Source organism: Plodia interpunctella, chromosome 8, assembly GCF_027563975.2.
Source record: "Plodia interpunctella isolate USDA-ARS_2022_Savannah chromosome 8, ilPloInte3.2, whole genome shotgun sequence".
Taxonomy (NCBI): Eukaryota; Metazoa; Arthropoda; class Insecta; order Lepidoptera; family Pyralidae; genus Plodia; species Plodia interpunctella.
Window position 1 is genome coordinate 2,056,909 of NC_071301.1, and position 25,701 is coordinate 2,082,609.

General features: G+C 32.7%; 1 protein-coding gene and 1 long non-coding RNA gene across 6 annotated transcripts in view; both read right to left on the bottom strand.

Moving 5' to 3' along the window:
• The window catches only part of LOC128672009 (uncharacterized), a 51,250-nt gene extending 40,537 nt beyond the window's left edge, over nt 1–10,713 (bottom strand). Inside the window, exon 1 of the long non-coding RNA XR_008404895.2 lies at nt 10,680–10,713. This is a non-coding gene — a long non-coding RNA (uncharacterized LOC128672009). The remainder of the gene's footprint in view (nt 1–10,679) is intronic.
• Nucleotides 1–25,701, bottom strand: part of rols (rolling pebbles) — a 243,653-nt gene that overhangs the window by 95,489 nt on the left and 122,463 nt on the right. The gene's annotated exons all lie outside the window — the stretch shown is intronic.

Here is a 25,701-nt window from a genome sequence, read left to right on the forward strand (position 1 = left end):
AAAGAAGACAACAATTAATTTAAATTTGCGCTCGCGCACGCCTGCATCTTGAAAGTCTACACGCAGAGATACGGTGTTTAAAACTAGTAATAGCCACACTTCTCCATATAAACAACGTGTTTTAGGAGACCTTACAATTTTCTAGATAAACACAGTAAGTGCAAGCTCCGCTACAAGCAATACAGTGTTTTAGTTTCTAATTATAATCACGACTTTGATGTAAAATAGACATTTGTGGACTAATTCTACGCAATTTGCATTGAACTAGATGCTAGAGTTACACCGAATAATACAGTTGAAACGATATTTTCTAAAAAAAGATTTAAGTTAAACGCAAGCAACGGTAGAATATACAACACTAAAACTACTTGTATGAATGTACTTGAAGATGCGACGATGTATTTGCTTCTTTTTTGTGGCAGACGATAATTGGCCAGTCTGTTTTGTGAGTCCACTTTTGTAGTCTACTTGAAGACAGACTTACAATACACAGTATAAATAAAAAATGTTGTTTGATCCTGAAGATAAAAAGAAAGAAAAAATAAGTCCTTGAATCCCAAAAGATGGAGTTTAAGTAGCAAAAACTATTATCTATTCAACAAAGTATTCATAAGTGTATCTTAGATTATGTACATCCAAATTCAACTGAGTTAATTTAATTTTAAGTAAATTTTGAAATACATATGAGGACAAAGAAATTTTAATGATAACATCAACAAATTGAATACTCTTTGGACATATCAAAGACACAAATATATATTTAGTTGTTTACTTACCAACAGACGGTCATTAAATGTATGTTTTGCTAATCTGTTTCTTCGAATATACAGTTAATTTATACAGTAAGTCGAATGACAAGACTTGTAATGTAAATTTTGCTAACGATGTGTTATTTTCTCTTGATACGTGAGAAATACTGGTAGCCAATAAACATGGAACTCTGCAAGTATGTATAGCTTCATAAATTGAACTTGCTTTGCGAATGCTACAAGCCATTATTAGTCTTGATTTCACCTCTGGTCTTCTAATAATGTTCCGTTTTCATATTTTGAACTGACTTTTGCATGCCGTTGCGCTTTTATTATTCATTTAATCAGATAGATATGAAATGATGTATGCATCTTTACTTAATTTAGGTGTTAGTATTAAAATTAGATCGTCCAGTAGATTCGGTGGTTTATAAAAATATTGTTTTTTTTCAGTAGGTATGTAAACTGGTCGCTCTGATACCCATTTTACTTCTTAGATGGCTAAAATTATGTAAGTACTTTGAATAAAAAGAGAATTGTTTGATGTGCATAAGAAATAGGGTCTGTTTCATCTCATATGTCCGTCCATTCATATAAAAGGTATCCTGTTATTCGAAGAAACGTCTCATAACAAATCGAACTAATTAGAACAGTATCCTGATCGCCATATGACGTGGTAACCGGAACGGTGCACTTACCTTATCAGTCCACAACGGTAAGACCATCCCTAGGTCGTGTGAGTCTTTAGCGGTTAGACAAGATCTTAGATTTACTATTTAAATGTAGATGTGGAAAAATGGAATACTAAAGTATAAGAAGTACTAGTTGTACCAAAGAGCTTTACTGCCGAAGAAACATCAAAATTAAAAGTACCAGTAAAACATATTTGATCAAAATTTCGTCATGCATATTTTGCTGGAAAGAGTTATCCATACAATCACCCAACTTCACAAACTTCCGCATTTATAATTTTAATAGCAGTGATATTGGAACTTACTAAAGACAAAGTCATTTAGCTAAAAGAAATAATGTATGACTTGACATTTTGCGACTTCCAAAAGCAAGAATTACGTTGTGACATACTACTTAATTAATTTCTGGGGAATATTAAAATTTGTGCAAGTCAGAATGGAGAGTTGTAAACAAAGAGCAATGAAATGAAAAATTTTCCGTGCGTCGGTCGTTATAATTTTATATCGAAGAAATTTAAATTTGTTGAAGGTTTATCAAGCGAAATTCTGGAGTAGCCGTAATAAATGTATTTCGGCATCGTTTAAGCTCCCAATAAAAATAATAAAGGTAGATTATCTTTATTTTTGACGCTCGAAGCTCACATAATTTCTGCTTTTTATTGCGAATTAACTACGACAATTACTTGTTCTTGACCAGTATTACCAATTTTCGAAACCGAAATTCTTTTACGTAGATTAAATCATTTCAAAGGAAAAGCAAGCAACAGAGGTTGTGAAAGAGTTGATATTGTGTGTAGTTTAATTGAAACTTCTTTTACAATGCCAGGATTATCCTGATTGAGAATGTAATTCAATTTAAACAATATGTTTATAAGTAATCTTTTATTTCTATGCAAAATTGTGTGTTAATTTCTTCATCATAAATTGATATTACTTTATATTATTTATGACGTAAATTTTTCCTCAATCATGAGATCAAAAATACAAACAAAGCGATCAACTCGATCAACTTACCACTTCAACATAGACAGTCTCATTAAGTAACGTTATGTGCCAAATGCGTCAACGTTTACCAGACTAGCGTAAAATGTAGTTTACTCCGTATTTGGTGGCACGCAGTTCTGATACGACTGTGAGATTAGATTTCTGTCGAGCATTTTGCGTGAGCAAAATATAAATTCGCGTGACAAAGAAGAGCATACCTAGCTAGAACAAAATTTTAAAACATTTTGGTAACCATTTTTGCTTATTTAATAAGAAATAGTCACGCGTATAGTCAACTATAACGTTCAAAATCAATCATTAATATAACAACAAAATAATAATAGTTATATATCGTCATTAATATTCAATCTATTTTTAGAGATAGACTTTACGCTTTCATAGTAAATAAGATATTTAGTAATAGCATTAGTTATGTAAGATAGAAATGATATTCTAAAGTAAGACATAGAATAGAAAGTACTAGACAGCATAAACGCCACCAGGGCTATATCACGTGACTACAAACAACATAACCCATGATGTAAGGGAAGTAAATCGTATGACTGTTATGTAGTTTTAGATAGACACATTATTTATAATCAGTTTATAATAAATCTCCACTCGCATATATCGTATGTATTCCTACAAAATTATCTATTAAATTTCAATATTTAACATCAAAAGCATAGTGAGTTTGTCTTGGCACAAATGTTTTAAATATTCGATACAAATCGTCAGCGTCGACGATTTCAACTGCGCTCACGTCTGTCATAAGGTGACAGTGTGTCCGAGCGATAAATTTGAGTGTTTCACTTTCGTGACTGTGGTCCTGCATTTTTGCTCTCAAATCTGAAAGCCAGTCCATCATCTTAATTTATTCCGGTTATAATTTATGGCCCTTCGTGAACTGACCGACAAGTATGGATTCTTTTATGTGCAGCTGTCAGTGATAACGGCAAAGAGGCATTATTTACGGGGTTTCGAACGTTTTGGATGTTATTGTTTCAACAAGGGCATTGTTTTCTTTTGTAGTTTTTAGTTGGAACACTTTTGGGTCTACGGCAAAAGGTGGGGGTTGAATGTATGTAGCGCCAGATGTTTCTACATATCAATATAGTGCTGTCTTTCAAATAATATCTAATTTTGTAGCATGATCTATGGAATTACATGAATTTATGTTTTTTTTTATCAAATTTATCTTAACATGAAAATTTTAAAATTTAGGCAATAATGAAATGTATTGCAGCAATAACACACTCGATAATAAAGAAGTTAGAAATGCGGGAAATGGACACGAGTGTCCATGTAAATCATGTCATTTTGATTTTAACTCTAATTAGCTACCCATAATGTAATCAAATAGCAAAACAAATCACGAATCGTATTAAACCTTGACCGTCTATCATGAAACCATTCATCGCAATAGAGACGTGCATTGAACAGAACTGTGTCTAGTTCGCAAATCGTGACTAATCCGCTATTGACCGTTAGTCTGATATCTAAATTATACATTGTAATGGCTACAACAAAATGTTTGTACGTTTTTCGATTTCTCCGCACCGAGAGCGACCACGCCTCCGATGCGCCTGATGACATTTACCAGGCTCCATATTGTTTCTGCTTTGCCATTTCTCCATTGACAACCTTCGATCAGATATTACGAATTGGAAGTTTATGCGGGATCATGTCGACGCTTGTTCGGATTATCGGTTCGGGTAGGAAGTGAAAGTGTGTTAAGCAAACGGTACGGGTGTTTCTGCTCTTGTTTCTTGACTACTCTAAATAAGATTGAATTTCTTAATTTTGTACCTACAAAATTAAGAAATAATAATATAAAAGACCATTTTTGATGATGAACGACAGTATGTTTTTAATAACATAGCATTTAGGTATATTTGTCCTTTCATGATAATCAGGATTAATAAACTTGTACAAGTAGTATCATCTGTTAAACGGTACGTATACTTCCTATATTGGAAAAGGAAGGCGCCACATAATGGAGTATAACGAAGATTAATAATCATATTATTAGGTTGAAAAATATTTATCAACAGAGCGAATACATTATTCAATATTAAACCAATTCCATTAGTAAAACAAAAAAACCATTAAAGGAACAAAAAATAAAAAGGAAGGCATCTTTGAACACATTGAACGTTGGTGACGACACGCATTGAAATGAAATTACAAGATTGTTTTTATGTGTTCAACGGTTACAGCATAAAGTTATTAATTTATATTAAATTCTTAATTTATATTTATATTATATTTACACATTTTGCTGTAAATTAAACCACTGTCACTTTTTATTGCACATTGAAATAGTCTATAACGTTATTGTTACGTATAAAGTCTATTGCTTATAGATCGTTTCATTGTAAAAATATAAATACAAAAGCGGTGTGTCATATCATGTCGACATTTTCACCTCTAATACGTTAATAATAGAGACAATTTTCCGGCAACGAATTTTAATAAGTTGCGGATGACTGTACTTCGCACATTTGGAACTCTGTTCTTTCCATTTTATAATACGGCTTAATTGATTTATGTACAGATAAACACACAATGATACAATGTGTCGAAGAAACCATTGATACGCCCAATAATGAGGTCGGACTTTCTATGCGAAATTATCTGGAATCAAGATTTAATTTATGTGCGAGAAAAATAATCGCATCTATGTAACTATATTGTGAATCGACATGATTTCTATTATGTAGTTACATGTAATTCCGTTCGATAATATAACTAAATAACTATTCCTATTATAATCGTATGGAATATTTTTAAAGAACAAATTTTTAAATGAAACCTGTCATCATATATAAAGTATTGCTTGATGACAAATCGAATTTACGCCCAGTGGTAAAAGCGTGAAGTAAGATTACAATTACAATGTAAGCGTTAGAGCTAAGGATAATAAATTATTACCATTCTGCGGTCATTACAGTCACGAATTGTCTTGAACTCCCATCTCGTGAGATTTATAATGTTTTTCTTGCTGTAAATGTTACAATTCATTATGGAAGTGTCGATGTTTGATCACGTAATTGTAAATTTACTTATGCTGAGTGAAAATCTACGATATAATGGGCTGAATATGTCTGTCGTAAAGACAACAATAGATGAATGTAATTTTGGCGATCAAATTTTAGAAGACGTTGGTAAATCAGTTAATATCAAAATACCTAAAATGGGCAAAAATATAGCAGTCACTCATAAGCTGAAGGAATGCGTAAATGTCCAGGTTTGTTTTCTTTCTTTCAGGTTTTGAGAACACTGTTTTAAGTTTAAACAAGCCAAACCAAAGGTAACAAACACAGGTGAGGAAGCGTGAACTACAAAGCCAAATGAAGTTATCAACAGCAAATACAATATCAAGAGTTCTGATTTTAAAATGAAGTAATATACCACCTTATTTTCCAAATAATAAAGTTGAAAGTTGAAAGGTTACACATGTGTAAGTAGAAAGCAAAACTACTTGATAAAAAGGTGATAATATTAAACAAAGTTCGACTCGGCTATGAGTAACTCTAAAACAAATATTACTGGATAACTACTTAAAACATCAAACGCATTGTATGTACCAACTTTGTGATAGCAATGTTGATTTAGATGTATTTTCGTTAAAAGTTAAAAAGAATACTTAATTTAAATTTATTGTTGTTAACTTTAAAGAAGTTGCCCAATATATAGATTTAGTGGTACGATACTTATTAAATGAAGTTTATATACATATATTAATAGTGGCTGTGATCATATCAATAACTGGAAATATACACGCACATTATTTTATCAAGTAATAATATTCATTGATTAATTAAATACTAGACCAGTCAGAAATTATAATAAGCACTCGCGAGCAGGTGAACAATACAATGACAAACATACCAAGTAACAACTACTTCATAATATAGGCTTTAGTTACATTATTACGTCATGGCGCCTGCAAGATGATAAGGGTTCTTTGTTTTACATTTACTTGGAAATACGTTTCTGTTTTGAAACAAAGGAAATGCCACATATGCACAATATACGGCCGATTTCACGTTACAGTTACTGCAAAATGGTGGACTTTGAAACCGTATAAATTATAATATTGAGTACAATATGTATATTTAAAAACAATATTTGGATATAGTGAACCCGGGTGGTCAAGACTATAAAATCAAGAAATTCCTATAGTCGATAGGTTCTGAATTGATTATAAATCAATGTATCTTGAATTTGATGACGAAACTTCATAAGGGAAAACTAGGCAAGTATAATCGTCGTTGTTAAGCAATAATGTGATAAAATAATAATCATAACGCTTTCTTATCGGTACAGGTAAAGACCTGGCGCCATTATTCTGATCATACGATTAGTTTCCGATAAACTCTGATAAGCACGATAGATAGGTTTATCAATCTATATCTATAAACACTTAGGTATCGAAATTGTCTCATGTGAACTTTCGAAATTCAATTTATGAGTTGATTACTAATAGAACCATTTGATTATTTATCATAATATAGCATCATAAGGCTTATCATTAATTTCTAGAAATAGAATTAATGATAACAAAGTTTTTATTTCTTCACCAATTTGAGATGATTATTTGTTAGTAACCCAGAAATTTTAAAACCTAGTGTTAGTAAAAATATAAAACAGAACACAAATATACATCTTCTTCATAGTCGTATTCCTCATGGCTGAGGGTCGTGGTTATTACGTGGAATGAAACACACACAGCAACTTTCTTGGCATTATTAATGGAGTGGTTTGCCATTGCCTCCTCCATTTCACACACAAGTTAATAAGAATCAACCAGTGTACAGGTTTCCTCACGATGTTATCCTTCACCGGAAGCAAGTGGTGGACGTTGGAAACTACTATACATGAGTCCGATTGGTATACAAACTCATGTGGCACGAGTAGGATTCGAACCTTCCGATCCACAGATGGGCGTCTTAACCATTAATATCACCACTGCTCAAAAATACATAATATGTGTTTTTGTTCTGTTACACATATTACACCTATTCGTTACTCACTATGTGACTAGTCTAAAAACCACTAATAATTATGTTCTAAAAATTGTTTTTCATGTCCAGAAAATGAAAAAGCCGTTTTTACATATGAGCTTAAACTCCCAATGACAACACCCATAATGTTAATAAGACAGCATCCATTGAAAGGTTACTAGTATCACGAACATCACCTCCTAAAGTTGCTAAAGACCAGACCAGAAGCGTCACTTGAAAGCAAACTTGATCGAAGATAAGAATTGACAAGAGTCGTGACGAAGACGACAGTTTGCCAAATGATTCTGATTATTCCGCTCCAGTAACTTCTGAGCCGAATGAGACTGGTTTCCTCAAAGGACTTATTAGATATTTGCTGATAAGATCGATGTTATTGCTTCGTAGAACTTATTGATTAGCGTGGCCTCGATAGATAAGCTATGGAGAAAATATTTATTCCATTTGATTGTTAAAATTTTATTTTTCACGTAAATGCTTTAATACATAATTCTTAGATGCTTTAGTTCTCTAATGTAAGTCTAATATAATAATGTATGTACTTGTCAAAGATTTTTTAAAATTCGTCTTTTTGTTATCCATGGCCCAAATTTGAATAAAATGACGATTACTTAAAAGTAAATTAACAGTTAAATCTATAACATTATATAAAAATTATGCAACAAGAATATCGACCACACGTATAGTAACCCTTACTTAATTAATGTAATTAATGTTTTCAAGATTTCGAACAGGGTTAATCAATTTTCCAACTTCCAAAAAACATATTAATGAGCTTGTTTTACGAAGGTACTCGAAAAAAACAGAGATTTATCCAAAGAATTAATGTTGCATACTATCATTTAATTAATCAGAGTAGCCGAAAGTAATCATGGTCAGTGATATACGGTGAAAAACAAATTGCAATTATTTGTTTCAATTGAATTTATACAATCTCATCTTTACCAGAATGTGTTTAAGGTGGTTTGTGCGTTGCATCTTCAGGTGCTATTATCAAGATTTGGCCTTTCTTCACTTCATTATTATCTTGCATGTCTGTTTCATTCTGTTTATTGTTTCTCTTAATGTTCGACTTTAGAAAAGCAGATCCTGATTTGATAAATACATTTTGAAATGTCAAATTAGCTGCTGAGGCAATAAATATACTCAGATTGTGTTACAAAGGTGCTATACGATGACCTAGTATTTCTGTTAACTCACAGTTTTGCCTCCAAATAACATAGAGAATTAACCATAGTAGTAATACTTTTTATAATTTGTTTTTAATCAAATGTGCTGAATCTATCATCAATAAATTAGATACTACTGCGACTGCTATCAGGCTCAGCAAAATTGTAGACATTTCGTCGATACCATCTCATAATTTTCTGTACATTATCGCGGATCTTCAGCTTAAGGCCACAGCTGTTGATATAAATACAGAAATGGACATTAAATGAACCGTTTGACACGATTGCCGGATGTAAGCGCGGCGCCGGCGTTATCTCGACGACGCCTTAGCTGTTTCGCGCTGGAAAGTGATTGCAATCGTGAAAGACCTAAATTTTATACTTTTAAAAGCTTCGGTCACTCTTTTATGTCTTATTTGTCACTTTTTCATAAGGACCATTTAAAAATGCTGCTATGTTTCGTTAATGCTTTTCATTTTCTAATAAGTCATCAATTTTCAAAATATGCGGTCTAAAAAGAAACAGAAAATAATTTAAATTCTTCCACAAAAAAATCAAATCCACACAATAGAGTATTCAGAACCGGATGTACGTTTTAAATTTATATAAGTAGTTACCTATTGTTAATAAACTTGGTAGATATAATTCTTCAATAAAATATAGTTTTTAAACAATACTACGTAACATAAATAGGTAATCACGTTATAAAACTGCGCAAAAACATTTGTAACCTGTGTACGGACTTTTAATAACTTACTTCTGATAATAATATCGATACAGTAGCTTACTTGAAGGCAAGGAAATATGCATGATGAATTACTTGGAGGTCTTTTTCATAAAAAGTAATCTGACGACATTTAGGCTACAGATATTACAGATAAATTGATTGATACTTAAATTACCTAAATGTTAATTACAACAAGGAATGCCATTAACATAAACTTTAATGTATCCCAAAGCTTAAGTTACATCACGTTTAAGATGCAACTGATACGAAACTTCCCATAAATGATTGCAATCAAAATTGAAATTTATTGATGTACTGTAAGAGTCATTTTTCATTGTGGAAATCCAAAGAATTTGCATAATGAGGTAGTTAATAGATGGGCTTCTTTTTAATAAGGTCCAACGACCGGTGAAATTGATTGTTCTGCCGACGGGGTGCATTTTGTGCATTTTGCTTGTTGTTGTAACTTCTTATACAAAGTAATTGACAGTTTTAAGAACTCTGGTTCTCGCACACCTACGTATTTTTGAATCCGAAAGTTATATTTTTAAAAGTCTCATTTGCGTGTGTGAAATAATTATAGAATATTTGATGAATTGCATCGATTTGACAATATCATACAGTGGCGAATGGAGAAGGCAATGGCAAACCACTCCATTAATAATGTCAAGAAAGTTCTTATGTGTTTTTCATTCCACGTAATCACCACGACCCTCAGCCATGAGGAATACGACTATGAAGAAGATGCTGTGGCGAAATTTAAAGTGTCAATCAAGTTAAGATCCAATTCTATAAAATTAAAATTAATTTTATAGAATTGGATCTTAACTTGATATCCTATCCTCGCTGGAATCTTATTTGCTTCGATTTTATGCTCTTTTTTGAAATTATTTCGGTGACAACATTACCACATTATTTTTATTGGTTCAATAATATTACAAATTTTTTTAATATCAATGGCTTTACCATATTCTACTATTTCGTTTAGCGTGCATTACACGCCTTCAAACATTTCCTAAGCTTTATCGTTATTGATAAGATAAGATCTGGGGTCACAGGAGGCCGCGTAGCCGTCGATTGTACTACCGACAGGGAATTTATTGTTGTGGATACATTTGTATTCATGATAATAGTAATAATTTTGATCGTCGACTTTATCGTTGCTTTAAAAACAAATTTTAATACATAGATTATATTTTTCTTCTTGACTAAATAAAGGTTCTAAAAATGCTCTTGAAAATTTTATGGTAATTACTATAAAATTTTATATTATATTAATTACTTATTAATGTAAATATACTAACGACAGTTACTTCATAATAAATACATACCCATCGGGAAAAAGCAACCCTGAAGCAATTATTTACCTGCAAAATAAAAGACAACAGTTAAAAACGATCAATAGAATACATTTCTATAAATTATGGCATAGAGATTGGACATTACAAAAATATATAGCCTACATTACGTTGTGATACTCCAAAGAAATCTCGGGCATAGCTAGTAAGCTACAAATCTTCCCATCGAAGAAACAAACAGGAAAAAGAGCACGACTTCGCGAATGGGAACTAATTCAATTAGAAAAATCCCATACTTAGAACCAAAGATCATCCTGAGAAGATTCCAGAAAAACGATAGATAAATAGCAACACTTTCTACATCTAAATAGCCATTCTGCAGTAGTCTGTAGCATTTGTCTATAGTCTATCAGTTCCCAAGAGCACAATAGACCAATATAATTCTCATTCGATGCACGATGAGGTTTTGCAGGTTCATTGCAACGCGAACTTGAATAGGAAGTGTGATAAAACGGTTCTATTGGCTGCTACTTACAACGATATCTGTGTTTTAAAGATTTACGTTATCCATCCTAATTATTTCATGGATTCAGCGATTCTATAAAACGATTTTGTTATTAATGCTCGCAAATATCATAAATATAAATTCATAAATGTTGTATGAAGTTATATAAAATATAGTTATTATAGTTGTAATTATCATTCATATTAATCACTGTCTAATGATTGATCCTGAGGGGGTTTAAGAGATATCTGAAGGAAACTACATAAGCAGCTAATTTAGACTTATTTCATTCGACTTGACTGGTAATATTTGATACCGTTCCACTTCGATAAAAGATTAAATATATCAACATTTGTATTATATTGTGATTATATTTAAATGAAATAGTGCAGTTCTTGAGACAAATTTGATTTGTCAAGATCAGATTTATCTATCTTGACAAATTAATAAATCGCAAAAAAACATTATAAACTCACTTTAGGCTTTCCTTGTTTACTTATTTCAAAAATAACATAAAAAAAGCATTTTTTTTTTCTTTACAATAAACATAAAAAGTGAGCGAAAACAAATATATTATAATTACAGTGGGAAATAATTAAACGATTCTGTGTAAATGAGGTCGGCTTAATATTAGCTCCTTTGTTCTAAGCTTGGCAAAGCCCACTAGTGGGGCTTGTGATTTGTGGCCGGTGCATAGTTAATATTGTATACAGGCCTAACGTTTTGTGATGTGCATTCTAGATTTATCTATACGAAGTTTTTGAGACGCACTTCCTATGGAAATTTACATAAAAATAATGTAATGATTAATTGGTCAAGTTTTTGGTCTACGTTTCCGCCTAGATCACTTCTTGCAGCTGATGATAATAGATGATTATAATGATAAAGTGATATATGTGGATGTAAATAAAATTGATAATTTAGTACACACATATGGAGATAGTATTTTAGGAGTTGTTTAAACAGTTAAATATAAATATATATATATAAACTTAACTTTCTATACTATAACCAATTTCAAAGCACAATATGCTACCTGAGGCTACGCTCCCGCGGGAATTTCGGGATAAAAAGTACTCAACAACATATAGGATTATATGTTGGACCCACGTACCTAATTTCATAACATTCAAATCGTTCAGTATAGATTTTGCATGAAAGAGTAACAAACATACATCCTCACAAACTTTCGCATTTATAATGTAGGATTGTTTAAAATTAACAAGGAAGCAAAATTTAAGAGGCATAAAATATAACTTAAGTACTTTGAGGGATTATTTTCACCAATTTTAACAAAATCTTTTACATTCTCGTACACATTTTCAAAAGTTGTTGATAACCAAAGATCGTAAATAACGCTACAAATTGAAAGTGACAGCAGTTTCATCGGAATTCCCCTATAAAAAACGGCATCCTTCTTTTGAGCACGTGGTGCAAGGCAATGACAGGATGCTGGCAGGAAGGAAGTGTCAAAATGAGAAGGACTTGTGGTTTATACGAACAAAAAAAGTGAAATTTATTATCAGTGCTTAGCTGCTGTTTTAATAATTTACTTCTACGAATTTAAAAAATAAGACTAATGTTTTTTTTTAGCAATAGTTCGACAATTGATTGAAGTTGTTATAACTTTATTGCATTACTAATCCTCGCTGCATCTAATAAATATTCCAATTTATCATAAAGTTATCTATTTCTAAAAAAAAAAAACCTAGATTTTCAGCCCACTTCGCTTCGAGGAGACCTTAAATTACTAATTATTCCCCAAAATAAAATCAGATCACACAGCTCATCGCTAAAACAACCTCATTATTTTTTGTGCGATGTCCGTTATAAAACAAATTGACCACCGCGTAGCAATTTTTTTCATAGGACATAATTTTAGTGTATGAGTTCGTTGCTCTGAGAATTGCTTGCATAAGCTTTGTCAACATGCCACTTGTAATTTGCACAGATGGCTGCCATTTTTAGTGACTAAAAAAAAAGTTGCATGAGAGAGAAAAAATACCTGTGACTAACAGCTGCTACCGAGTTGTAGATCGTAAATGCCGATTAAGGTTAACATTTTATATATTTGAAGTAGCCCGAAAATTCTTATTTAAAAATAAATCTTGGTCATTGAGTGGTAAAATGTTAAATTTTCGTCCTTTGTCTATTGAGTTATTTCTGTAGCAATAGATAGGTAGTTATTTACATTTTGTTTGGATATAATTTTAATTTGAGGTTAACAATTAAATGTTACAAATTATATTTAAATGAACACTTATCAATCCATTAGGTCGATCGCTGGTCAGGTGACGATATAGGGAAAGCAATGGATAGCCTAAATAAACCCAGCAGTGGGCTGATTTAGGCCGAATTATTATGATGACATAATCAATAAATCCAATAAATATTGGCCTGATGTCGTGAAGGACTATATGAATAAGGGACCAATAATGTATTTTTAGCGCATGTTCTGCTAATAGGAATAAGTATTATAACAACATTGTATATTTGACACATCACACACACAAAAAACTATTTCGTTTGAAAATTGTATGGAATCCAGCAACTGTATCAGTTTTTGGCGGCCATTATAATAATGATGACAAAAACCGACGACGTTCTCCGTGACTTTGCTGTTCTATAAAACTGTACCGTCACTTTGAAACCGTTTTTTTATTAAGTAAGGATAAATATTACGAAATGAGTTGTAAGCTGTTGTTTCATTATATTTAGTTTCCAGAAACTAACTAGAGGATGCTTAACAGCAAAATATTTATATTACTACATGGTATAAGACAAAGTCGCTTCCCGCTGTCTGTCCCTATGTCTTTAAAACTACGCAACGGATTTTGATGCGGTTTTTTTAGTAGATAGTTTGATTCCTAAGGAAGGGTTAGATGTATAATTTATTATGGTTTTACCCAAGCGAAGCCGGGACGAGGCGCTAAAATCAAGATTGAGCTAAACAAAGCTTAATCCAGCTTAAATATTAATATATGCGCTCTGAAGCTCTGTTCCCGTTAGATTATGGGAATAAAAGCAGTCTGGGTACGTATATAAACAACTAAAATAAGTACTTATTACTAATGAATCTCGCATCAATGTTAGCTTTAATGTAATAGGATTGTGTACAGTCAACAGCACATCAGGCTACACACATTCATTGCAAACTCGCCGCTATTACCGCGCCATAGAGGTTCATGCAGGGTAACTTGATGTGCTGTTAACTGTACTATAAGACGAAATTGTTTTTATATTATCATATACATATATTTTCAGTTCATTTTCAATTGTGTACATATAACAATATTTAGAAGTCATGATTTTAAAAATATGGATATCGATATTGTGCAATTGACACTCGACTGCATTGTATTGTACCGCTTTTATGGGCCATTGTAAAAGCGAAAACATCTTGATACGTTACAAAGTTATCGGTTTTATTGATGTAAAATAAAACCGACAACAAATCCCAAAGAAACCCGACGCAAAGTACGAAATCTCAATATCCAAATCAGTGTTTCGATTTTGAAATAAGTTTGTGGATAATCTACGTCATGTAAAAACATGATTTGTTTTATATGTACCTATAGCTAGCTTTTGCTTTTAGACTATGTTTACACCCTTCTAAAACGGCATTACTCAGTAAAAGTATTGTATGTATGGCACCTGAAATTTATAACAAAATTCTACAACAAGTTAAAGATCAGAATTTAAAAAATTTTAATTTAAAAAGCACCTCAGGTCCTTGCTGATTGATAAATGTTATTATAATTTGAACGATTTTTTTAATGATAGATTCAGATAAAAAATAATTAATTTAGTTACTTTTGTGAATTCGATTTTGTTTTGTGGGATGATAGCATGCTCTCCATTTAAATTTGCGTACCCCTGGACGGTGAAACATGTAGGATTGAGATTTTATTTTAACACCACATTGTAAAAAAATGTAAACTCATGTTGTTGCAAATAAATAATCTTTGTCTTTGCCTGCGGCTTTGCCCGCGCGAATTTTCCACGGGAACAGTTATTGGAGAAGTTAAGACATGCTAAGTCCTTCTCAGTATTCCAAATTTGTTTCTCGTTTATAATAAGGATTTGCTTGTATTTTTGCTCCCGTAAGTTTCTTTTATGTAGTTCCATTTGTGATACCTAGTTACTATCTACTAGACTCTACTCTCCGTGTAAAGTTGAAATATATTTTCGCGTGAAATCCATCTGTTTTTTACCCGCAGCCATACTCGTGTGACACATAAGATGTATTGTTATTTCAAAAAATTTTTTACATTCTACTTATCCAATTTCATTTGTAAACTTAGAAGAAAAAAATCGTGACTAAATTTGACAATACCAATCTCAAAATCACGATATTTCTGTATCATAAAATTCTCAACAAAAACATACTCGTGTTTTTCTTGAAAGATTCAAATTACAACATAATCAAAATGGCTGGGCAAACCGAGGCACAGTTTACAGTTACGTGTAGTTACGAAACGAGAGTTAAATGTCAAACATTATTTAACCTGGTCGCGAAAAGTGGCTTATGATTTCGGTGGTAGGATGTCAGGGTATAATTACGGTTTTGTTTATGTTTTTATGTGAGTTGAATGCGGGGGATATTTTATTTCGTACAGATTCGGTCTTAATTTTGATTTTAAACTTTATTTTATAAAAAGGCTTTTGCAGAATCTTCCGTTTTAAGCGGTCCCTGGGCTCCGACACTCACCAATTGGGGAAGCTACCGGGAAAAGAATCAGATAAAAAAGAGAGAGAATCTGCCTTCGGCAAGAGGGATTTTTTGATATTATGTTCCATAATGTTGACGAAGGATTTTTATGCCAAAGTAAAACAAATGCTTACTTCTTTTATTAAACAATAGTCATAGGAAAGGGGGAGGGATGATTTTAGATGACTGAGAGAATGAAAGAAAATACCAAGTAGAGAGACATGTGCTACAACATGGATAAATATTTAGTTTATCTCTTTTTTTTATTCATATCTCTTTCTAAATTACTAGATTACAGACTGTTTAATGGATTGGAATTAAAAAATAAATAAATACAGGATTGTCATTGCAAACCATGGATGGATTTTGACAACGAATTTTGCAAAGATCTATCGTGTTAAATCAGATTCCATTAGAATTGTATGTATTTTATTCGAGATTTAAATAATTTAAATAGGAACTCTAATTATTTATAGGTATAAATTGCCAATGTATGCTACTGATAGTATAAGTAGCACGAACAGAAATCAAAAATCGTTTTAAAAGGTTAAAAATCGTGAAATAAACGCGTTAATCGGTAAAAATGCGCCTTATTAATGCGTGTCGGGTGTAACGTTACTTGTATCGAAACTGGGTCATTTTAATGATACATCGATATGAGCTGTGACGTATAAGATTTTATTACAGCATAGTGGGCAAACGAGCATGCGAGTTGTCTGATGGTAAGCAAACATTGCAGCCCAAGGACACCAGCAATCCGTAGTCACTGATGTGTTGCCGACTTTTTCAGAAAGCATAGACTATTTTCTTGAAGATTCCATTCAATGTCGAACCTATCATTATATGCATCAGCGGAATTTCGACATTGTCATGGGAGTTCCACCTCGCCCCGCAATCACTTGGCTAGCGCTAGTGGATCTTTCAAAAAAGTCACTCTCACACACACAACTCAGTTTTTTGACATTTTTCTCACAGAATGCAAATTTGCACGTCATCTAATACATATTTGTCAAAATTCCGGAGTGAGTTTAGTTCAACTCGCCGACGCACCCGCAAGTGTAGCGCTAGTGTTCGAGTGAGTTTTACAGAATGCAAATTAGCCATATTATTATCCGCGCGGAATCCGACGTGAGTTTTTTGACGTCTCTTACAGAATCGAAACACATATCTTGAACTTGCACTCAACCCAACTATACATTCATTGTAAATTAGATTTTATTACCACTGTAATAGAGATAATAACTTGATAAACCGTATTGATGATAATGTATTTTGTTTTTGTTTTTTTATTAAAACTCTATGCTATTTTTTGCTCGTACATTAATGTGGAAAGTTACTGGTAGACATTCAATAAAATTGTAATGATCAATGACACAACGTATAATGTATTACATTTCACATCAATTATCTGGTTTAGACAAATTTTAGGCTGCACGTTACTTATTTGCAAAACGTATTATAACTTATCATAATCACAGATGACCGCTATCAAAAGTGAACTTTAAAATCAGCGAATAAGATTAAATAAAACGTAAAACCAGCTAAATTCTGGCCTCTTTATTCACAGTCTAAGCAACCTGTCTGCCATTACACAGCCAGACAATAAGGCACCGGACATAGGTAATAGAACTGTTGTTTAGTCTGTGGTCAACGCTCTCAATAAAGCGCGCGAAAACCGGACTAACGGTTGTGGTTACACAACGATAGGCAAAATAAAAATGCGCCGCGTTTTGGATTAATTTCGAAAAACGAAAACGTTAAATTTGCATGTTTGCCTACAGCTCAACATTACAGCGACACGTACAGAATATAGTTTGCATTATTATTAGATACGAACGCTTCACTCTCCTTTTAATTGTCATCTTTATTTTTGTTTCTTATTTCCAGTTTGTATCAAAGTTTCTTAACTCGCAAACTAGAAAGTCAATAGGAAGACTAGAAACTCTTTCTAATTTTCCTACGTATACGGCTGGTGCAATTAAATTGGTTACTAATTTTTGGATTCACTGGGGCTACACGCGGTCTACCCAATCCAATTTTAATTTAGATGGCTGATTCAAAGATGTGTTGTGTTCCGGACAATTTGATCCATTGCTCTTTTGTCAGTGACCAAGTTCGGTTAGGTACTGTAAGTACATACAAATTAAGCAATGTAGGTCGTTAATTAGATTTTGTTGAAAGTGAAAAGAACATATTATGGAAGGGAAATTTTGTGACTAGAGGACTTTAGACATTGTTCTGATTTAGATCCTTATCTAATATAGGATCACAAATTCCTACATTGTAATAAATTACGTGGCAGGATATAACAGTTGTGTGTACTAAAAATAAAGTGGTTAAATTTTATATATCGTCATTTGCTATGTGTTATGTGTCGAATGTCACTTCACTTCGCGTCGCTTATGTTGCGTGGGTGACTATTCATGACATATCAAGTAAGATGTAGCATGATTGGACCATAGTGTGTATGTTATTTTTAAACTAACCGTTAAATAAATACGTTACTTTTCAAGTACAACCAGCTTTGCTAAACAACGAGCCATGTTAAACTTAGGGTACGTTCACACGGCCTATAGCGGACCATTACGCCGAACTTGGCGGATTCGGCATACATTGTTGGTATTTCCTTGCGATGCATAAAAGCTCTCATACAAATTAGGCAATATACATGCATACGCGTCGGTATTTGTCTGAGTTCGGCAATGATGTGTAGCTAGCGTATCGTTATGGCGAATCTTCAAGAGTTTCGACTTGCATCATTGTCTTCTTCAAATTTTAACAAAATATCACAATAAAGCAGAAATATTTATGAAAAAAAAAATAATTACAAAGACATAATAAATTATCAGATCGCTATAAAATTGACGACTTACCGTAAACAAAATTTACGGTAAAACACTTGTATTAATTAACGCTTATAATTTACTATGCAGGTTAATCCGTTATGCGCGTGGGCAACATTGCCCACATTGCCCAATCCATGAATGGACAAGCCCGAGTACAAGTCCGCCCACAACATTATATTTTATCAATGAAAATTTGTATAGTTATTACGAAATCTGCCATTGAAACGGGCGAGATTGTAAGCAAATCGTTGCCAAAATACGATTATGCGTAGGCGCAGCCGCTTCTGTGTACTTTGCTGTTAGCGGTGTAATAATGTCAACGTATCAGGTGGCGCAAAAGTAAAAGGAAGTCGTATGTAAAGTTTTTTAATACTAAAGGCTTTGAATGACTAGTTACACATAGCAGAAAATGTGTTTGTGTAATGTAGACGGGCTCATACTGGCTTATTTAAACATTACACAATTAATGTTTTAAAGAGTAACTTACCTGTAAGTAATAGAGTTGAATTGTAACCGATATAGAATTTGTTTTAAACAAAACACCATAGAAGGAAGTACGTAAACAAATAGGGTAACCTAACAATTTCCTATCAGAAGAGAAATTCAATACCGCAAAGTGCACATACAAATACGAAAAATATATGCATAATTTCTAAAGCCAACAGTATCTGTCTGTTGAACCTGTGACTTTCTCGGCGGGCAATTAAAACTTCAATTAAATCGTTAAACTCTGTCAAATGAACTGACCCCTTAACCTTTCCATGTAGTACAGGCACCTACATATTATGTTACTTTACATAAACGTCTATGCCACGGTAATAACGATTTTATTTTGGGTTGCTATGATAACGGGTAATATATTTTGGTGTTAACTCGACATGGAGAAAAATCGAAAATCATATTGCCCATGGTTAACAGATAAATAATACCATTTTTAGTTTTACGAATTTTATTTTTCTGTTAAACAAATAAATTGTGACATTCCACATTGTTTTTATTTTTTTATTTGAATAGTTTTTTGCAGTAGATATCAGGAATATATTTTTAATAAAAATCGACCGTAAAATATTCATGACCCCGTGCGGGACGTTATAATGAAAATATAAGTTATGTAGGTATTAAAATGAAGAAATTATTAAAAATATATCAACTACAGAAATTCATAAAAAATGACACAAAGGATTAATTGTAAAAATAAACATTGTGATAGAAAATTAGTTGCAAAGTATTATGTGAATATCATAAATAAGTATTATATTAGTATGGTTAGCCTACTTGAGACAAACAAAGTCATTGTTTTTTTGTTTCTAGGTCAACTAGTTGGTGAAACTTTGGTTTACAACATATTAATATGCGATTCGATATTCGGAAGGACATGATGACTAATCGAATAATAATATTGTTATAACATAAGAGACTTTTATAGTTATATTATGATAATAGTTTATAATTTTGTATTCGATTTCTGGCGTTATTCAAGTCGGATTTTTTGATGTTGACATATATTGATCAAAACTCAATCATTATCGTGTTTATAATAATTGGCAAGAAACGAAAGTCTTCTTAAATTTAAATATTGTAGCGCAGATTAAATTCAATTGAGGGAAAGGGCTCTGAACTAAAGATTATTCTCATAGACAATGGTCTAGCAACCAGTCACTATTTAAACATATAGCTCCATGTGGCGAATCGAGTTTCGCAACTTATTGCTCTGATGTCTACCCCGTAAGAGAAAAGACGTGATACTGCATCTATATCTAAAATAAGCTTATTTATGTAAAATATATTAGTGGCCTATTTACTCGTAGGACAGAGGTTAAATGATAAAAACTTTATCAATGACAACAAATTATTTCATTCACATAAACGTATTCGTATTTCATTCACGTCTAGTAATAATTGTTAGTAACGATAAACTTATACTTACGTATCATAAAATAGAGACCACTGCCGCGTCTGTCTGTTCGCGATAAACTAAAAAACTGATGCATGGATTTTCATGCGGTTGTCACCAATAGATAGTGTGATTCCAGAGGTAGGTTTAGGTGTATAATTTATTATGCTTGTACACGTGCGAAGCCAGGACGTGCTGCTAGTATATAATAAATAAGATTTATGCAACGCATTTCCTAACAGAGAGAGACATTAGGTTAGGAATTACACGAAAATACGACCGAAAATCAATTATGCGATTCGATTTATAATCTTATGAATATTTCAATTAAGATGAATATTCATATGCTTCCTTGATATCGTTAAAATTTCGTTATAATTTTATTGATCTATAAAAATGTATCTTTAATAATTGCTATTGACCGATATTGAAGTATTGAATTAATTTTATGAATGTTACAATAAAATTTACTAATTAATGGCTTACCTTGGACCAAGATAAGTTTAGTTTAACAATAAGATTCGAAATAAAAGTAAAAGCAATTTTTTGTAATAAAAACCCGCTTGATATCATTGTCATACGTTATTTAGTACAGTCAATAGCACATCAAACCTACCCTAAATTGCAAACTCGCTATAATCGCGCCATAAAGTTCATGTATGTTATACTGACAAATGATGTCGTACAAAACTTCGTATGAATAGCAGAAAGCGCACTCGCCGGAATCGAGTGCGAGGTAATAAATAGGACATCTTCAGCGTTCACTCGATACCGCCCGGCGGCAACAGAACGCTCTCAATAGGTCCTTCAGGCACCTTGAGCAATATACCGCTCTGGCCACTTTTCGAGTAACTTTTCGTTCCCACCTGAGCTGTTACTGTTTCGACTGTTCGGTCATTGTGACTGTCGCCATATTTCCTTCGGTTAAGCAGTAGGTATAGGTCGACGTAGCGACCAACTGCAAGTAAGCTTCGATAAAAACAACACTTTTTGGTATACACACAAAATCGCCCAAATTGTGTAATCCTGTATATAAATACTTAAGTTTGTGATATCAAATAAAATATTTTTGTTTCTTTCTTTCACTTCGCTCTTCACGCTACGCTATGTTGGATACACGTTGTCTTGTTCTGAATACTATCAATCGGCATAAAATACGCCAAACTTTGCGGTTTCAACGTACATTGCTGTTTTTTTTTTCTTGCGGTAAATAAAAGATCTTATACATACTAAGCAATGTAGGTCAGTTTCGCGTCGCCATCAGTATGAACTCGGCGATGGAATATCGCCGGCAATACAGCCCGGCTCCATTGTTACGTGCGTGCGACGCAGCACGTTGCGGCTCCGTTGTTTTCTAAAGATTTTGACTTTAATGTGACGACGTAAACTCTTATGCAATTTCTACGTTGAACCGTGGACTGACGTCATCGCAACGGAATAGGGCGGAGCGCAACGTAGTAATGGGACCGAGCTCTTTACAGTTTATAGTTCAAGCGTAAACATAGGTCTGGACACACTCTATGATTACGAAGATTCAGAAAATCATTATATTTTGCATATCACTATAATCAGAAACAATTTGGCTCAAGTACATTGTACCGATAAATTGATACTGCTTTGTTATTATTAACACCTATATTTGGTTCTGTGTCTTCTCTAAAATACTTGAGTGAGTACAGTCAGCAACATATCACCCTCATAGCAAATTCGCCGCTATTACAATAGCATAGGAGTTTATATAGCTCACTTTGCCGTTGCCTGCTTCATCAGGTCACAGTGTTTGTGGAAATTAAATTCAGTTTTCTATAGTTTCGTGGTTTTTATGTTCATGATTTTTATTTATTGGCAACAATATAAATCATCAGTGTTCGTAGTTACATTTATCAAAACTCCATTTTTAGCATTTAATAAATGGCTGGAAATCATATCACCATTATCTTTTTAAACTCCGTGTGAAACCAACGAGCATACAGACAGACGGACAATGCTATGTCCAAATATAGAGATGTCAAGATAACGAACGTGTAAAATAATACATTTCTGCGAATGTTATCTTAGGCATCTTTATAAGGCAACGAGGGGGATATCAGTGACAGTGAACAATATTGAGAGATCAGCAGTGAAACTTCTCTTTGCAAATCTGGCCAAAGGTATACCGAGCCTGGGTGATCTGAATCAAAGCCAAAACTCCCGGAACGTAGAAGATAGAACATTTATTATCAATGCATCTTTACAGGTATATAGCAAAAACGAAACCATGTCGAGTTCTAATTTCGAACAGCGCCATCTAGATTGAACAAACTAAATTAAAATATTACATAACTGTACGGTTAAGATTAAATAAATCCATTAATCGATTTGACTTTTTCATATTGATTCAGATTGTCAATCGAGTGAACTTCTGTACCAGCCTTCGATTTTACGAGTACTGACATCTGCCTTATTTTATACTACCTACGAATTTCGAGATAAAAAGTATTGAATGTGATATTCTAGGTTATATTCTACCCGTGTATCAAATTTCATGACAATCCGTCCAGTAGGTTTTGCGTGAAAGAATAACAATCCATACATCATCACAAACTTTCGCATTTATAATATTTGTAGGATTTCATATTATTTTTTCTTCTTGGTTTTTTTCTGACTAGGCCATAATTTTACATCATTTTCATTCGCTTAAAAATATGCTGTTTACATTTTGTTGTACGAACGAAACCGCATATATTTTCAAGTGCGTGGTTTTAATTTTTGAAATGCACTACTATTAATAATACGTTAAGGTTCTAGAAAGCGTAGAAGTATATACTCATATTGACAGTCATATCGTGTAATCAGTTGTCAAATAATCGCAATTTATATTATCCCAACAACGTGCTGCGACAGGTAAAATCAATTTGTTTTCCTTGTGTAATTTTCATATTTTGTTTTAACACTTCTAGTAGGGCTGTAACGTAGCATTGTTTACATACAATGGTATTCTCAGATGTGGGATTTTAGTCTGTTTTCTTACACTTTCTATTTTGAACGTCCTGTATTACTTGACTTGATGGATTTTGAAAAACTTAGAAAGAATAGAAACATATTCTCACTTTATAGAAATAATACCAGAAAAAAATAAATAAAATGTAGCTAAAAATCTTAGGGGTGTGCTTGTGGAAAAAAGAGAACGAAAGGAGGGCCTTTACCCAGCAGTGGGACACAACAACTACAAAAACATGAAACGTGTTTCATCGGTGCCAACGAGTTACTAGACACACGTAAAAAATCTTATAGGGCAAAGGAATTTATGAAGGATGGAAAACGTTGAATGTTAACCGCTTCAAACCAGTTATTTTGAGTTACAAATCGAGGCTACAACTAGCGTAGTAGCTAACATCAGGTATTCCACTAAATTCAGAAACAATGAAAAAGTTAATGAAACCGTAGTTACAACTTTTTTTTGACGAAATATCCAAGTTTGCTCGTTTTCAGTTTATTGTATACAGAGAAAACCAATAAGTGACAGGCGTACGATGTTAAACGCAAAAAGGACAAGCAAGTAGTTGAGGAATATATTGAAAACAAAATGGTGGCGTTAGACCAAATAACAATACATATAGAAAAGTAGGTAGTCTGAATCATGCATGCACTTAAAAATAAACTATAATTTAAATATATGCTTGTGACACTTCATGTCACAAAAATATTAGAACGTCGTAGTAGTCCTGGTAAATGTACAGCATGTATTAGACAAAAGAGCCAGGTGAAAAACCAATGTAATGTTAATTGGAACATTAATATTATACTAGACACTTGGGAGGCAATGACACAGTTCAGATACACCTATCGTTGATGCCAATGTCACAGATCCCATTCAGTGCTTCCAATGTTAAGAAAAAACTAAAACTGGTTTATGTTACAATATACCTACATTGATAATTGGTACTGTTATTATGTACTTTAACATGTCATATATAAAGTGGAATTTTTCTATTTTAAAGAAAATCAATTATTTATTTGCGCAGTCAAAAAGTGAAGAAAAAAGAAACTTAAAATAAATCTAAAACAAATAATGTAGATAAAGATGATTACACAGTTTTCTGGAAATGAGAAACAATTGTACATTTTCATTCGTTTCTCTCAGAGATAAAAGAATTCATGTATATTCTTCGTCTATATATTTTCACATATAATATATATATGTTTCTTATGTTACCCAAAAAAACAAAGTTCTTAAATTAATTAATGATGATGATGATGTTTCTCTCTTATCTGAATATTTTCTTAGTTGATTTTTCAGTCATGTAGCGTCGTCCAGAGACGACTCTTTATATTCATTTTTATATAAAAATAAATGTACTTTACGAAAATCTCAGTATTGTTTGAACTGTTTAAGGTGGCGTGGCAAAATTATTCGCACTACTAGGGAAAGTAGCACATCCAACGTTAAAATCTGCAAAAGATTCATATCCACATGCTCGTTCATGGCGCATGACATTGAATACCCCATTCTTCGCAAGGAGGTACCATTAGAAACTGGATCGCAACGATTGTGTCCGTTTTTGGTGATCAGTGTTGACCACATTTTTGGGATCACTTTCGAGTTGATCCCTAAAAGGAATTCAATGGCTCATGAATTATACGATGCTTACTTGGACTTACATTTTGATGTGCGGCTTTTAGATGTTCTTGTTAAATTTCTGGTTTCTTTTAAATTTGATTTAATCCTCCCAAACTCTTATAAGGATGCATATAAATAACATTGTTTTTCTTATGTTTGATCAATAAGATTCTCATCGGATATGTAAGACTTGAGTAATTTTTTGGAGCAACAGTTTTAGCACCTTATATTGTTATTATATTTAATATTTTTTATTTTAGTTTTAGTTGTATTACTGTCTTGTAGTTTCATTTTTATTTACTTATTTACAATTCATCTGTATTATCATTAATTATTATTGTAAAACCGTTATTTTTTATACCAAGATAAATATCTTTCTATTTTCGGTAATTTAAAATTGTAAAAATACGTATTCCGTATTGACGACCTCGGTGGCGAAGTGGTAAAGTGCTTCCCTCTGAACCGAGAGGTCCCGGGTTCGATCCCCGGTCGGGTCATG